At 43.0% G+C, this 17,735-nt stretch overlaps 3 pseudogenes; all 3 read right to left on the bottom strand.

Moving 5' to 3' along the window:
• Window positions 1–537: 537 nt before the first annotated feature.
• LOC141268730 (5S ribosomal RNA) lies at window positions 538–656 on the bottom strand (annotated as a pseudogene).
• Window positions 657–1,588: 932 nt separating this feature from the next.
• Window positions 1,589–1,707, bottom strand: LOC141269092 (5S ribosomal RNA; annotated as a pseudogene).
• Window positions 1,708–2,645: 938 nt separating this feature from the next.
• Window positions 2,646–2,765, bottom strand: LOC141269667 (5S ribosomal RNA; annotated as a pseudogene).
• Between the last annotated feature and the right edge of the window lie 14,970 nt (window positions 2,766–17,735).

Here is a 17,735-nt window from a genome sequence, read left to right as displayed (position 1 = left end):
GTCCATGCAAAGGCTGTGCCGTCCCTACAGGTGTGGTTTGTTTAGCAGTGATTCACCCGCCGCATCAGGTGTCTTCAAAAATGTATCGGCGCAGGGTCTCCTGCAGGCTAAACCCTTCATCGCGGTAATGTGACAGAAAGAGCAAGCTGGACCCGTAACTTGGGGGCGGAGCGAGACGTCCAGGGGTGAATGAAGGAAGAGGGTGAGATGGTTGCCAGTGACTTTGAGCTGCTCTTCAGGGGGGAGGGTCGTGTTGCCTGCAAAGGTCTTCTGCTTGGGGTTACCGGTGGTTGCCTCCAGCCACGCGGGACACGCTGATCCTGGTGAAAAGGAGCCTAGTATTAAAAGTAAAGAAGCAACAATGCTGGAGGCCCACGGTGATCAGAAGGATGCTGGTATTTTGCAGAGATGAAATAGCGCAAGAGAGAAAGCAAATGACAAAAAGAAAAGAGAATGAATGTGTGCACTTGTGAAAGGGAATGGAAAAAAGGGATAGAAGAGAGTGCCCCCTGCTGGTGGAAGGAAGGAAAGAGCAAAAGCCTACAGCACCTGGAATTCCCAGGTGCTCTCTCATCCAAGTACTTACCAGACCTGACCCTGCTTAGCTTCCAAGATCAGACGAGATCAGGTGTGTTCATGGTCGTGTGGCCGTAAGCAGAGTTAAGTCTCTCACTTGCTGCTTTTCTACTTTGACGTCTGGCTGCCGGCTGCCCTTTCCAGTGCTCAGCAAGACCAGGTCCTTTTGTGCTTTCCCTTCTCTTCAATTTTTTTGCTGGCTTCCTTAAAAGGTGGTGTAGACACAACGCCCCACTCAGAGCCGCTGAGCTCACTGATCGGCTGCAGTGCTGTCGACGGAACGTCAGCTTCACGGCCAATGCCACAGGCCGGGAGCAGAGGCGAGACTCACTGGTTGACCCGGGTAGGGTGAGTAGAGCGCGGTTAGTTGCTTTCTAATAGGCTGCAGCCGGGGATTAACTTTTAATGAAAGGGAACAATCTCTTTGACTGTCTGCAGCGCGCCACACCTAGGAATCGCACTCTCACACACAAGCCAGCATGCACACGTGCTCGCACGTGACAACACCCCCTATCTGCCCCTACAACCTCTCCGTCACCATGCGTCAGACTCTCCTGCCTGTTTTATGATTTCAGGGCCCTAGCAGGAATCACCCCCCCCTCACCAATTCCTTCCGCACCTTCCTTGCACTGAGGTTAGCTCTTTGTCAGCCGTCTGGCTTGGTTACACAAGCTTCTTTGCAGAGAAACATGTTACTTCTGCTGGCCCTCACTAGGCGGCCGGCATCCAAAACCTTCCCTGGGCACCTGCTGAAAGCCTGGCCCCTTCACGGCCCCGCGTGCTTTTAACGACATCATTTCCACACGGCGAGCTGCGGAGTCAATAAGCACTCCTAGCCGTGGCAAGGAGCTCGGTGTCATGCCTGCGTGAAGGCGGCGGGGTAGCGTACTTAGCTGCCAACTGGCTCAGAGGCCTTGGGGCTTCCATCATCTAAGTTACTTAAGGTCGGTGTCCGGCAAGGCGCCGTTCCATGCTAGCCGAGCTGGGCAGTAGGGCAAAACGTCATCAAAATGGTCTACAGCACCCGGTGTTCCCAGGAGGTCTCCCATCCAAGTACTAACCAGGCCTGACCCTGGTTATCTTCTGAGATCGGTCAAGAACAGGCTTGTTCAGGGTAGTGTGGCCATAGGCAGAGACAAGCTTCTCACTTGCTCCTTTTCTACTTTGAAGTCTGCCTGCCGGCTGCCCTTCCCAGTGCTCAGCAAGACCAGGTCCTTTTGTGCTTTCCCTTCTCTTCAATTTTTTTGCTGGCTTCCTTAAAAGGTCTTGTAGACACAACGCCCCACTCAGAGCCGCTGAGCTCACTGATCGGCTGCAGTGCTGTCGACGGAACGTCAGCTTCACGGCCAATGCCACAGGCCGGGAGCAGAGGCGAGACTCACCGGTAGACCCGGGTAGGGTGAGTAGAGCGCGGTTAGTTGCTTTCTAATAGCCTGCAGCCGGGGATTAACTTTTACTGAAAGGGAACAATCCCTTTGACTGTCTGCAGCGCGCCACACCTAGGATGCGCACTCTCACACACAAGCCAGCATGCACACGTGCTCGCACGTGACAACACCCCCTATCTGCCCCTACAACCTCTCCGTCACCATGCGTCAGACTCTCCTGCCTGTTTTATGATTTCAGGGCCCTAGCAGGAATCACCCCCCCCTCCCCAATTCCTTCCACACCTTCCTTGCCTTCCTTGCCTTCCTTGAACTGAGGTAAGCTCTTTGTCAGCCGTCTGGCTTGGTTACACAAGCTTCATTGCAGAGAAACATGTTACTTCTGCTGGCCCCCGCTAGGCGGTCGGCATCCAAAGCCTTCCCTGGGCACCTGCTGAAAGCCTGGCCCCTTCACGGCACCGGGTGCTTTTAACGCCATCATTTCCACACGGCGAGCTGCGGAGTCAATAAGCACTCCTAGCCGTGGCAAGAAGCTCGGTGTCAGGCCTGCGTGAAGGCGGCGGGGTAGCGTACTTAGCTGCCAACTGGCTCAGAGGCCTTGGGGCTTCCATCATCTAAGTTACTTAAGGTCGGTGTCCGGCAAGGCTAGCCGAGCTGGGCAGTAGGGCAAAACGTCATCAAAATGTTCTACAGCACCCGGTGTTCCCAGGAGGTATCCCATCCAATAACTGTCCGAGCCCAGCCATGCTTTGCTTCCGAGATCAGACGAGATCAGGCGTTTCCAAGGTGGTATGGCCAGTAGACGCTTCTTGATCCATCACCCGGCCAGCCTTTCTCAGAATCGCTTGGTGGCGACCAATCTGGCCGTGACGGGGCAGGCTCCGAGGGGTCCATGCAAAGGCTGTGCCGTCCCTACAGGTGTGGTTTATTTAACAGTGATTCACCCGCCGCATCAGGTGTCTTCAAAAATGGCTCGGCGCAGGGTCTCCTGCAGGCTAAACCCTTCATCGCGGTAATGTGACAGAAAGAGCAAGCTGGACCCGTAACTTGGGGGCGGAGCGAGATGTCCAGGGGTGAATGAAGGAAGAGGGTGAGATGGTTGCCAGTGACTTTGAGCTGCTCTTCAGGGGGGAGGGTCGTGTTGCCTGCAAAGGTCTTCTGCTTGGGGTTACCGGTGGTTGCCTCCAGCCACGCGGGAGACGCTGGTCCTGGTGAAAAGGAGCCTAGTATTAAAAGTAAAGAAGCAACAATGCTGGAGGCCCACGGTGATCAGAAGGATGCTGGTGTTTTGCAGAGATGAAATAGCGCAAGAGAGAAAGCAAATGAAAAAAAGAAAAGAGAATGAATGTGTGCACTTGTGAAAGGGAATGGAAAAAAGGCATAGAAGAGAGTGCCCCCTGCTGGTGGAAGGAAGGAAAAAGCAAAAGCCTACAGCACCTGGCATTCCCAGGCGGTCTCTGTTAAATGGTTAATTATGGAAATTCATTTGGATTGTTAATCGATAATAATTTTTCTGAGTTCTATGCCTCAGCCATCGTGTCTAATTGACATGCGCTATTTGTGTGTGTATTTTTGGTTCACTACCATATGTAGAACAGGTGTCCATACGACTGGCTATAAAAGCCCATGGTACAGAAAGAGGGGGCTCTCTTGCTCTGCCCACCCCACAAGACACAGAATCTTCATGCTGAGAAGCAGATGACAAGTAGGCCTGGACACATGCTGGACAAAGACATGATTTACCAGCCAGGATCCAAGGAAATATGGGTGAATCTCAACAATTAAGCTAATTATGGACAAATGGACAATTACTTTATAACTAATTATTGTATGTACCTGCTGCAATCTGATTCTTTTTAATGGACAATCCAAGAATAAATAGATACATTTTTTTATAAGAATATCGTGATATTGATACTTTGAGAAGTCCTCAGTAGAAAAAAATAATACAGGAAGAGTATTATTTTACAATGGTGAGCCAGCCAGTCCTGTTTTTTTGTTTTTTAAATTAAGTAAGTAAATTTCTTCCGTGAACAAGGGGGGAGTCCCGACGAGCTGAACAGCTGTTGTTCACGTGTCAGTAAATTCACTAGTTTGTCACGAGAAGCAGAAAGGACCTACAGACTGAGGAAAGACAGGAAGCAGAGGTACTAACAAGGAACAGAATCACACAGGAAAAGAATCAGACGAACTGAAGACAGGACGTGCTGATAAAGAGAAGCCAAGGAATCTTAAGGTAAGCAAAATATAGATATAATTTCTTCTTTTGCTAAACAAAGTAATATTAATTTCAAAGGTAATGTAGGAGATGACATAGAAGTTTTGTGGCTCAGTTTATACAAAGAATGTGAATTGCAGAATTTACAGTTAACTTCTAAATTGGTAAATAGAGACAAACAGAAATTGAGAAATATTCTACATTAGGTAGATTTTTTTCATAGTCTTGTGTTAGAGATTTCTAAGCAGGAAAATAGTGTAGAAGTGTCAGACGGTGATACTGATTCTGACTGTAATGTGGAAAATGAACAAGAAGTATGACACGTGTCTGTAACTGAAGGTGGCCTTGGGTCTGACCAAGAGACGGACATACAGAAACCTGACATGGGAGGAGACATGACTGACATACGAGAAACCGACATACTAGGTGATGTGGGAGGAGACGTGAGTGACGTAGGAGGAACGGACGTACAAGAGCCACTAAAAATATCAGAGAATTCTGGAATTACTCAGGCTCAACTCCAAATTAAAATGAGGAAAAATTTGCTGAAATTATACAAAATCATGCCAAAATATGATGTCAAAATCCATGCCTGTAGAAATTCAGAGACATTTGAGAGCTTCTCTGATAAGTTTGATTTATCCAATGAGGAGAGGAATCAATTATTTAAAATATGGATTCCTGTGACATTGTCCAGACGTTTACATTTAATGCCCTGTGAAAATGACTCTCCTAATGGATGGGAAAATGATTCGGACAGATTAAGATATTTGATTTATTGTGTCACAAAGGATTTTCCCAACATAGAAGATCTGCAGAAACTAAGGATTGGTAGGAAGGAATGTACATATACATTCATGTCCATATTTGAACGGTTGTACAAAGCTCTCATCAAAAATGGAAAAGTACAACATATGATAACAACTTTTGTACAAAAATTCAAATTCCTAAATTCAGTTTCCCAAGTTATGGCATCACAAAAAATTCATTATTTGAATGTGCGCAGATGCTGGATTTTGTTAGAAAACATGAGAATCGTGAAAATAAAATAAATCAAGCTAAATTTATAAAACCAGGAAAGGTAAAATATTACCAAAAGCCAATATCAAACTCTCCTAGACTGAGTCATCCCCATACTGAACTCTATCAAATACGCAGAAGATTTCATATATGTTATAAGCCATATCAGCCAGTGCAAAGATCCATCTCTCCACAGAATGAGTTAATTCTCAGTCAGAACTGTGATTCTCTAAAAAGGAAAATGGCTGAAACTGATGGACAGAGACAGGTGAGACAACCAACTCACTGTGACGTCATGGAATGTGGACAGAAGAACAGGCAGTTCTCTGAGGTTTTGAAGGATAGAAAAATGTCTTTCCTAAATAGGGCGTTCCTGGGGATATTTGAGAGAGACAGAAGATTTGGTTTAGGGAGTGGCTAAGGAAAAACTGTAATTATAATGTTGTTTCAAAATGTAATACAATGTCTCAATATTTATTTATAATCTCTTACAGTAAAATTGTAGTTACATAGTTTCTAATAGTTCATATATATATATATATATATATACACTTGTCTAAGTAGACATTGCGTATAATTGTATTTATATATACGTTTATAAAATATATATATATATATATTAATTAATAAATTAGAACTTCATATATATAAACTTAAGTAGCAATATTTTGAATTACATTAGAACCAACCAATATATGTATAAGATATTTAAATAATTCTGTTTCTGTATGAATTTGATATTTAATTTTATTTTCTTATATTTCCTTAGAGTTTTCATTCCAAAGCAGGATTTGATCAAAGAACTCTAAAATGGATTTATTTCTTTATTCACACAGGAAGTGAAAAAATTGCATGATTTTATGTGTATAACATTTTAAAATAATAACAATATATCTAGTTGAACTATAATATATATGTAATACTTATTAATTCTTTTGTGTTGCTAATATTTTCTGTGCATGAAGTGTTCGTGCAAATTAAAGTAGCTTTACAGCATGACGTGTGACAGCTGCGGCCTTTGAACATTGAGCTAATAGTATAGGATCCCATTCATTCTATTTTCAACTGATGTAACTTAAGACCGGGCAGCCAGTGAAAAAAGAATCTAAGACAAGACGTTTTTCAAGTGTCTGAAATTCCAGTGACTTACTCTCATATTATATAATATGTACTTGGAGAATATTCAAAGAAATATAAAGATATTCAATTGATATGGCAATGCGCACTAATAAATTGGGATACAACAATTTTGGGTTAAATATATTTATATATATATCTAAAACTTCATATGTGGAATGTTTGAGTTGAACAGATCTGTGAATGTCAGAGTGAAGGTGACAGATGAGTAAATCAGCAGCTGCTAAGTGTGATTGATGTGACAGAGGCCTCGTATGTTTGTATGTTTAAAAAAAAAAAATGTTTCTTTATGTGAAGGTACAAAAATATATTTAATTCTGAGGAAATTATAATACATTATTAGGTATTATCTACATATATATATTTCTATATTTCTTTAATAATTATTATTTCTTGATTTAACTAATAGTGGATAAGGGCAACCACACATCAAAATGGTTTACAAAGCAAATTTATAGTTAGAATAATTTTCCACATGATAATATTCTTGAATAATTATAATATTATTTTTAATGGTTACCTAAATAGGTACACACCTCTCTTTAGTCAAATCTATGCTACTCATCGATATGAAATTTATGCACAATATTTCTAGAAGAATAATTATTTTTAATTGGGTTCTGATATATACATAAATTTTATAAAATAATATTTTTGGTATTAAGGGGGAAAATGTGTTTTTGATCCTGATTACATAATCACTTTTGATCAATACTTATTTTCCACACATTTTAATAAAGAAGAAATAATAATAAGGTACTATGGTATAATTAAGAAGGGTATTACATGCAAAGTTGCATAATTTAATATCTTTTGGTGGTACAAGGTTATGACAAATATGAAATCATCCAGATAATGGAGATATAAGGGTATTTTTTATGGAGAATATAATTACTCTGCATTTGTCATTAAAATTTAAAGGCCTTATTTTTATTTTTATTCTTATTTTTACTCTTAATTTTATTTTTCATTTTTAAAAATTTATTCTTACTTTATACTTCTTATTTTTCTATTTTTTCATTTTTTAATTCTCATTTGATTTTATTTCAGTTCAATATCTCAATTGAGAAAACACATTAATATTTAATAAAGTAATGTCTAATACAAGAGTATTGCTTCATTAAATATATATTGCTAAGGAAAAAAATGTTTACATTTTCTGAGCAAACACAACAATTCATTCATTCATTTATTCAATCATTCATTCATTCATACATTCATATATTTATTCATTTTGGTTCAGGAGTATACATTCTTTGATATTATTGGTTTAATAAAGATATAAAAACTTGTTTTTTCAAAATACACTGACACCTATGGGTTGGAAAAGGTAATTACACCTATGACATAAAAATGTTCTATCATATGGAGAACTTGATTGATAATGAATTATTATCTATTATTGTTTATTATTCCAAACATAATTTATTTGAATATTTTGATAATAATTAGATGGATTTTACTGATTGCTATGGTACGCTGTGATATTATAGGTTAGGAAAAACTGCCAGATTTGGTATCAGATTAGGGAATGAAGACTTCAATCAAGACATCGCAATTATGAATTCTATCTTAATAAAGACTTTTAATTTTTATAAATCAAAGAGATTCTCAAAAGTTACAAGAAGAAGCAACTGATATCCGGACGTCTCAGAAGGTAACAGGTGTGAATGCTGAGTGTTATAATAGACTGTGTCCATTACATACAATACAATTCACACCACTGATCACCAGGACGGCAGAGGACGATGATCCTATATGTACTGTGTTGTGTTCAAGTTTCATCACGTTCCAGTGGTTTCTTATCACCTGCAACGCTTCAATGAAAGCTGGTGAACAGGTAATACCTGGTATATGTGTCCTGTATATAAAGGACTGAGTACTGTTTATGGTGCTATATAAAGCAGGAAAGTGTCAAGTTAACCCTTGCTTTACTGACCAAAGATGTCACATCTGTTCCAAAAGTGACACGAGACCAGTGCGGACAAACGGAAGATTCCAAAGACGATCCAACGTAAGTCCAGGTGACACTGCACAGATATTAAAGCTACATTTCATCCATGGACTTTGTTTTCTTATCAACTGACACACATGATCTTTCTAATAAAGAGTACAGTTTATGGACTGAACAATAATGAACACAATTATGGACTGTACAATATCTACATGCTGTAATTTATTTCAAAGGAGTTTTCATCTAAAGACTGTGTTATAAAAGAACCAAGAAGAAGACGAGACGATGACCCGATGACATCAGATGATGACGATTGAACCCGCGATTGCTTCAATTTAGATAAAGGGAAGTATAATTATACATATTAAATGAATATTAGTCACGGCTTACCATAACATGAATTCACATCATTATATAACAATAATCCGATATTGATACTATTATTACTATTATTATTATGGAAATTTAATGATATTGCCAAGGAAGAAGGAAAGAAAAAATGATTGATGAATGTATCTTCTTTTGAGAAATTTCAGTTAAAGTCCTTTTATTCTCAAAAAAGGGGGAAATGTTAAATGGTTAATTATGGAAATTCATTTGGAATGTTAATCGATAATCATTTTTCTGAGTTCTATGCCTCAGCCATCGTGTCTAGCTGACATGCTCTATTTGTGTGTGTATTTTTGGTTCACTACCATATGTAGAACAGGTGTCCATACGACTGGCTATAAAAGCCCATGGTACAGAAAGGGGGGGCTCTCTTGCTCTGCCCACCCCACAAGACACAGAATCTTCATGCTGAGAAGCAGATGACATGTAGGCCTGGACACATGCTGGACAAAGACATGATTTACCAGCCAGGATCCAAGGAAAGATGGGTGAATCTCAACAATTAAGCTAATTATGGACAATTACTTTATAACTAATTATTGTATGTACCTGCTGTAATCTGATTCTTTTTAATGGACAATCCAAGAATAAATAGATACATTTTTTTATAAGAATATCGTGATATTGATACTTTGAGAAGTCCTCAGTAGAAAAAAATAATACAGGAAGAGTATTATTTTACAGTCTCCCATCCAAATACTAACTAGGCCCGACCCAACTTAGCTTCCGAGATCAGATGAGATCGGGCGTGTTCAGGGTGGTGTGACCGTAGGCAGAGACAAGCATCTCACTTGCTGCTTTTCTACTTTGACGTCTGGCTGCCGGCTGCCCTTTCCAGTGCTCAGCAAGACCAGGTCCTTTTGTGCTTTCCCTTCTCTTCAATTTTTTTGCTGGCTTCCTTAAAAGGTCTTGTAGACACAATGCCCCACTCAGAGCCGCTGAGCTCACTGATCGGCTGCAGCGCTGTCGACGGAACGTCAGCTTCACGGCCAATGCCACAGGCCGAGAGCAGAGGCGAGACTCACCGGTAGACCCGGGTAGGGTGAGTAGAGGGCGGTTAGTTGCTTTCTAATAGGCTGCAGCCGGGGATTAACTTTTAATGAAAGGGAACAATCCCTTTGACTGTCTGCAGTGCGCCACACCTAGGAAGCGCACTCTCACACACAAGCCAGCATGCACACGTGCTCGCACGTGACAACACCCCCTATCTGCCCCTACAACCTCTCCATCACCATGCGTCAGACTCTCCTGCCTGTTTTATGATTTCAGGGCCCTAGCAGGAATCACCCCCCCCTTCCCAATTCCTTCCGCACCTTCCTTGCCTTCCTTGCACTGAGGTTAGCTCTTTGTCAGCCGCCTGGCTTGCTTACACAAGCTCCTTTGCAGAGAAACATGTTACTTCTGCTGGCCTTCGCTAGGCGGCCGGCATCCAAAACCTTCCCTGGGCACCTGCTGAAAGCCTGGCCCCTTCACGGCCCCGGGTGCTTTTAACGCCATCATTTCCACACGGCGTGCTGTGGAGTCAATAAGCACTCCTAGCCGTGGCAAGGAGCTCGGTGTCAGGCCTGCGTGAAGGCAGCAGGGTAGCGTACCTAGCTGCCAACTGGCTCAGAGGTCTTGGGGCTTCCATCATCTAAATTACTTAAGGTCGGTGTCCGGCAAGGCGCCGTTCCATGCTAGCCGAGATGGGCAGTAGGTAAAAACGTCACCATGCGTCAGACTCTCCTGCCTGTTTTATGATTTCAGGGCCCTAGCAGGAATCACCCCCCCCCTCCCCAATTCCTTCCGCACCTTCCTTGCCTTACTTGCACTGAGGTTAGCTCTTTGTCAGCCGTCTGGCTTGGTTACACAAGCTTCTTTGCAGAGAAACATGTTACTTCTGCTGGCCCTCGCAAGGCGGCCGGCATCCAAAACCTTCCCTGGGCACTAGAGATGAGCGTTGTTCTACTCGAACTGTTCGCCAATCTCAAATTCGAGCTGTTTTGGGCGGTGTTCGAGCCGTTCGGCGAACACGAACAATTTGAGAAAAATTCGGCTGTTCGAGGTTATGTTCGATAACTGTTCGTGCACCAAAATCATAACTGGATTTTTTCTCAGTAATGATGAAAATTAATGTTAATACGCAGTTTGAGTGTACAGCGGGGTGGGGGGAGGGGCAGGGGATGGATCTCTGCAGGAACAATGAAGATCTCCATTTTTTTTTCTCTTTCCCGCATTTACAGTGGGGAGGTGCAATCTGTCAGCCTATCAGCAGCGCACACACGGAGCGAAGTGTTTTTTTTCACACAAGCAAGGGCATGTTTCATTGGCAGTGTATGTCACATGTCCTTGCCCTATAAGACCAAGCCATTTTCCCCGTCGCCACCATTTTCTCACTGCTGCAGCTGCGTGTTAGACGGCACCGCTGTTGCTGTGTGCGCTATACCTTGTTAATTTCAAGCCAATTTTCGCACAAATATACAGATAGCTTGGGAGTAGGGAATAGTTGTGATTGCAGTCCTTTTAAGGACTAGGTTACAGCATTTCCTACGACTTTTATCAGGCAGGTCTGTGCTCTTAAATAGATAGGTTGTGGGAGTAAAGACTAATTGTAATTGGAGTCCTTTTCAGGACTAGGTTACATCAGTTCCTATCAGTTTTTGCCAGGCAGGTCTGTGCCAGTGCTGTGCAAGTTTTTTTCACAGCATTTGGCTGAATCTAGCAAAGCTAATCCTTTTTGGCCTATTGCAGAGTGTGTTAGTCAGTGGAGTAGCCTATCTGTGTTGCAAGATATACCACCTGTGTATAGAATACCAATTTTTTTAATGCACCTAGTGAAGTAAAATCTTTTGGGCATAGCATCATTCTATTAGTCCATCTATACTGACCTCCATCAGGTTGCAAACTGAATCTAATTTTTTTCTGCATCTAGCTCTGAAAAAATATTGGGCTTCTAGCTGTGTGTGGGTCTTGTTCTATTAATCCATCTATACTGACCTCCATCAGGTTGCAAACTGAATATAATTTTTTTCTGCATCTAGCTCTGAAAAAATATTGGGCTTCTAGCTGTGTGTGGGTCTTGTTCTATTAATCCATCTATACTGACCTCCATCAGGTTGCAAACTGAATATAATTTTTTTCTGCATCTAGCTCTGAAAAAATATTGGGCTTCTAGCTGTGTGTGGGTCTTGTTCTATTAATCCATCTATACTGACCTCCATCAGGTTGCAAACTGAATATAATTTTTTTCTGCATCTAGCTCTGAAAAAATATTTGGCCTTCTAGCAGTGTGTGGGACTTGTTCTATTAGTCCACCTATACTGACCTCCATCAGGTTGCAAACTGAATATATTTTTTTCTGCATCTACCTCTGAAAAAATATTGGGCTTCTAGCTGTGTGTGGGACTTGTTGTATTAGTCCATCTATACTGACCTCCATCAGGTTGCAAACTGAAGATATTTTTTTCTGCATCTACCTCTGAAAAAATATTGGGCTTCTAGCTGTGTGTGGGTCTTGTTCTATTAATCCATCTATACTGACCTCCATCAGGTTGCAAACTGAATATAATTTTTTTCTGCATCTAGCTCTGAAAAAATATTGGGCTTCTAGCTGTGTGTGGGTCTTGTTCTATTAATCCATCTATACTGACCTCCATCAGGTTGCAAACTGAATATAATTTTTTTCTGCATCTAGCTCTGAAAAAATATTGGGCTTCTAGCTGTGTGTGGGTCTTGTTCTATTAATCCATCTATACTGACCTCCATCAGGTTGCAAACTGAATATAATTTTTTTCTGCATCTAGCTCTGAATAAATATTGGGCTTCTAGCTGTGTGTGGGTCTTGTTCTATTAATCCATCTATACTGACCTCCATCAGGTTGCAAACTGAATATAATTTTTTTCTGCATCTAGCTCTGAAAAAATATTTGGCCTTCTAGCAGTGTGTGGGACTTGTTCTATTAGTCCACCTATACTGACCTCCATCAGGTTGCAAACTGAATATATTTTTTTCTGCATCTACCTCTGAAAAAATATTGGGCTTCTAGCTGTGTGTGGGACTTGTTGTATTAGTCCATCTATACTGACCTCCATCAGGTTGCAAACTGAATATAATTTTTTTCTGCATCTAGCTCTGAAAAAATATTGGGCTTCTAGCTGTGTGTGGGTCTTGTTCTATTAATCCATCTATACTGACCTCCATCAGGTTGCAAACTGAATATAATTTTTTTCTGCATCTAGCTCTGAAAAAATATTGGGCTTCTAGCTGTGTGTGGGTCTTGTTCTATTAATCCATCTATACTGACCTCCATCAGGTTGCAAACTGAATATAATTTTTTTCTGCATCTAGCTCTGAAAAAATATTGGGCTTCTAGCTGTGTGTGGGTCTTGTTCTATTAATCCATCTATACTGACCTCCATCAGGTTGCAAACTGAATATAATTTTTTTCTGCATCTAGCTCTGAAAAAATATTGGGCTTCTAGCTGTGTGTGGGTCTTGTTCTATTAATCCATCTATACTGACATCCATCAGGTTGCAAACTGAATATAATTTTTTTCTGCATCTAGCTCTGAAAAAATATTGGGCTTCTAGCTGTGTGTGGGTCTTGTTCTATTAATCCATCTATACTGACCTCCATCAGGTTGCAAACTGAATATATATTTTTTCTGCCTCTAGCTCTGAAAAAATATTGGGCTTCTAGCTGTGTGTGGGTCTTGTTCTATTAATCCATCTATACTGACCTCCATCAGGTTGCAAACTGAATATAATTTTTTTCTGCATCTAGCTCTGAAAAAATATTGGGCTTCTAGCTGTGTGTGGGTCTTGTTCTATTAATCCATCTATACTGACCTCCATCAGGTTGCAAACTGAATATAATTTTTTTCTGCATCTAGCTCTGAAAAAATATTGGGCTTCTAGCTGTGTGTGGGTCTTGTTCTATTAATCCATCTATACTGACCTCCATCAGGTTGCAAACTGAATATAATTTTTTTCTGCATCTAGCTCTGAAAAAATATTGGGCTTCTAGCTGTGTGTGGGTCTTGTTCTATTAATCCATCTATACTGACCTCCATCAGGTTGCAAACTGAATATAATTTTTTTCTGCATCTAGCTCTGAAAAAATATTGGGCTTCTAGCTGTGTGTGGGTCTTGTTCTATTAATCCATCTATACTGACCTCCATCAGGTTGCAAACTGAATATAATTTTTTCTGCATCTACCTCTGAAAAAATATTGGGCTTCTAGCTGTGTGTGGGTCTTGTTCTATTAATCCATCTATACTGACCTCCATCAGGTTGCAAACTGAATATAATTTTTTTCTGCATCTAGCTCTGAAAAAATATTGGGCTTCTAGCTGTGTGTGGGTCTTGTTCTATTAATCCATCTATACTGACCTCCATCAGGTTGCAAACTGAATATAATTTTTTCTGCATCTACCTCTGAAAAAATATTGGGCTTCTAGCTGTGTGTGGGACTTGTTGTAATAGTCCATCTATACTGACCTCCATCAGGTTGCAAATTGAATATAATTTTTTTCTACATCTAACCCAGCCAATAGTTTTGGCCTAATACCACAGTTTGGCCACTCAGCTCTGCTCGGTTACCATCCATTGTTTTTTTGTGCAAACAACTCCAGAGTTGTGAATTAGTTAACCACCAAAATGAGTGGAAAAAGGCCTGCTGCTGGTGGAAAGGGGAATAGGCGTGTTGGGAAGGGGAAAAAAGGTTGTGTCCGTGGGGTAGGTGTTAAAGCAACAGTAACATCTGCAGAAGAAAGACCATCTTCCAGCCAAACTAAAATGTCTACTTCTTTTAGCGGACAATGTGATAAGATCCCTTTCTTACGGCCACGCCAATCGCTACAAATTCCAGATGAGGCACAAAAACAGCAGGTGCTTCAACGGATATCAAGTGCTCCTTTAAGTGGGCTCTCCTCCACATCAACTTCAACATCACAAATACTCCAGTCCTCAAAGGTGTCACGCAAATCGCACTTGCTTCCTCACAGCTCCCAAATCTCCAGCTGCCCGTCTGAGTATGAGGTAGAACAGATGGTTGAGTCTGCAGAGCTGTTTACTCATACTATAGCCTGGGAATCAGAGGTCGACTCCAGCGCTTCTGTGAATCCAGACGAGGAAATGATCTGCACTGATGCCCAGAATCTTTATGAGTCGGATCCAGGACCAGACGCAGAAGGTTCTGACCATAATGTAGACCCTCATTCCCAAACTGTAACTCCTGTTGGTGGAGACAATGAGGAAGACGATGTTAAGACTCAAATACCTGATTGGAGCGACAACTTTAGTTTTTTGTCAGGGCAGGAACAGGTTGGCTCTGAGGACGACGGGTGTGATAACACACAGGGTGATGATGATGAGGTTGGAGATCCCACTTACTGTCAACCCACAGTCAGCCAAGAGATGAGGTCAGCAGAGGAGGTGGAGGAAGATGCTAGTGACGACGAGGTCAGGTTGCGCCTTCCTGGACAGAGACGTAGTACTGGAAGCACGTCAACAACTGCATCCTCAAACACAACTCTGCCTCTCACCACAAGTCGTGGTGGCTCTTCAGGTCGCATGGGTGCTAAGCCTTGCATAGCCTGGGCATTTTTTCAGATCGATAAAGATGACCCAACTCGTGTTATCTGTAACATTTGTCAGCAAAAGCTAAGTAGAGGCCAAAAAATACATAGTTTGAGTACTTCATGCATGAGCCGGCACATGGACATGAAGCATAAGTTGCAGTGGGAAGCTCAGTGTGCTACAATGCGGCCTAGCCGGCCGGGCCAACCACCGTCTGCCATATCTTGTGCATCCGCGGCCTCTTCATCCTCTGTGACTGGGGGGACAGCAGTCACACCTGTTTTGGGGCGCAGACCTGCCACCTCTTTACCCGCAACAGCCAGCATGATTGGCAAATCATCATTTTCTTTGGAGGTGGGAACACCAGCTGGTGTTGAGCGCTGTCCGACATCGATAGCACCACCTTTGGATCAAGTCAACCTAACATGTCCGCCTGCATCTTCCTCACAGACCGGCAGTTTGCCGGGGACACCCTTATCAACCCCGTCTAAGCACAATAGCCAGCCCTCGGTCCCTCAGATGTGGACAAGTAAAAGACCATTTCCTCCTAGCCATGAGAAAGCTAAGAGGTTGAATTTCACCATCTGCAAGCTCTTGGCTACAGAAATGCTGCCTTTCCGCCTGGTGGACACAGAGGATTTTCGAGACCTTATGTCCGTCGCAGTGCCCCAGTACCAGATGCCCAGTCGGCACTACTTCTCAAAGAAAGGTGTGCCTGCGCTCCACCAGCATGTCGCACACAACATCACCGCTTCTTTGAGAAACTCTGTGTGTGACAGGGTGCATTTCACCACAGACACTTGGACGAGTAGGCATGGACAGGGGCGTTACATGTCGCTGACTGGGCACTGGGTAACTATGGTGACAGCAGGACAAGGGGCTGCTGTCCAAGTCTTGCCGTCCCCACAAGTTGTGCGTCAATCCTCTTTATGTCAAAGTTCCTCCACTGCTTCTGCCTCCTCAACCTCCTCTCGGTCTTCCACCTGCACCCAAAGCCTGTCTGGTCATGCCACAAGCTTTCTAACTGCGCAGAAGGGATCCTGCACACCACCTTATTATGCTGGCAGTAGGGCTCAACGTCATCAGGCGGTTTTTACATTGAAATGTCTGGGAAATGTGAGTCACACAGCTGAGGAGTTGTGGTCAGCTCTGGAGAACCAATTTCATGAATGGTTGTCTCCACTGGACCTGAAACCAGGGACGGCCGTGTGCGACAATGCTGCAAACCTGGGTGCGGCCCTTCACCGGGGCAATGTCACACACATGCCTTGTATGGCTCACGTGTTGAACCTGGTTGTCCAGCAATTTTTAGCCCACTATCCCAGACTAGATGGCCTTCTGCAGAGGGCACGGTCGCTGTGTGCTCACTTCCGCCGTTCGCATCCCGCAGCTCAGCGACTTACATCTCTACAGAAGTCGTTGGTCCTGCCACTTCACCGGCTAAAATGCGATGTGCCTACCCGGTGGAATTCAACTCTGCGCATGTTGCAGCGACTGTGGCAGCACCGACAAGCCCTGGTGCAATACGTTCTGACATATAGCTTGGGCCAACGAGATTCAGAGGTGGGGCAAATCACGCTGGAGGAGTGGTCTCAGATCAGGGACCTATGCACCCTTCTGCACAGTTTTGAAATGGCGACGAAGATGTTTAGTGCTGACGATGCCATTATCAGCATGACTATTCCGGTGATTTACATGCTGGAGCACATGTTAAACAGAATTCGGAGTCAGGTGGTGGCACAAGAGGAGGTGGAGGAAGTAGAGGAGGAGGAGTTGTATGCGGAAGGGCTAACATCTGCAAGGTCCAGACGGTCGGCAGCACCAAGGCGGCAGGCATGTGAGGGTGGGGGAGATGGTTTTACCAGGGCGCATGGTAGCAGCCAAACTAGTGAGGAAGGTGCAGGAGCCCAGGAAGAAGTGGAGGACGAACTGATGGAAGACTCATCAGATGAGGGAGACCTTGATCACATTTCTGTTGTGCGAGGTTGGGGGAGAGGACAGAGGAAGGAAGCATGATTGTTACCTCGCCACCAACACAACAGGGACTTGGTGCTCCTGGATGCGCAACACACATGAGTGCCTTCTTGCTGCACTACCTGCAACATGACCCTCGAATTGTGAGAATTAGAAATAATCCTGACTACTGGGTTGCCACACTGTTAGATCCCCGGTACAAAAGAAAATTTGCAGAAATTATTCCTGCCATAGAAAGGGATGCACGCATGCAGGAGTATCAGCAGAGACTGTTGCAGAATCTTACATGTGCTTTTCCACAAAATACCAGTGGTGCACGTAGTGAATCTCACAGTTCCAACTTGCCAACCGTGGGACCGTCAAGTGTTCAGCACTCAAACCATAACAGAACCACAGTATCTGCTGGTAACATCAATTTTGCGGAATCATTTCACCACTTTTTTAGCCCATCCTTTGCAAGGCCACAGGAGACAAGAAGTCTGACACATAGTCAACGCCTAGAGACGATGGTACAGGAGTAT

This window comes from Phyllobates terribilis, unplaced genomic scaffold, assembly GCF_046119375.1.
Source record: "Phyllobates terribilis strain yellow unplaced genomic scaffold, ASM4611937v1 Scaffold_4__5_contigs__length_816908805, whole genome shotgun sequence".
In the NCBI taxonomy this organism is placed as follows: domain Eukaryota; kingdom Metazoa; phylum Chordata; class Amphibia; order Anura; family Dendrobatidae; genus Phyllobates; species Phyllobates terribilis.
This window is presented reverse-complemented; position numbering and strand designations above follow the sequence as displayed.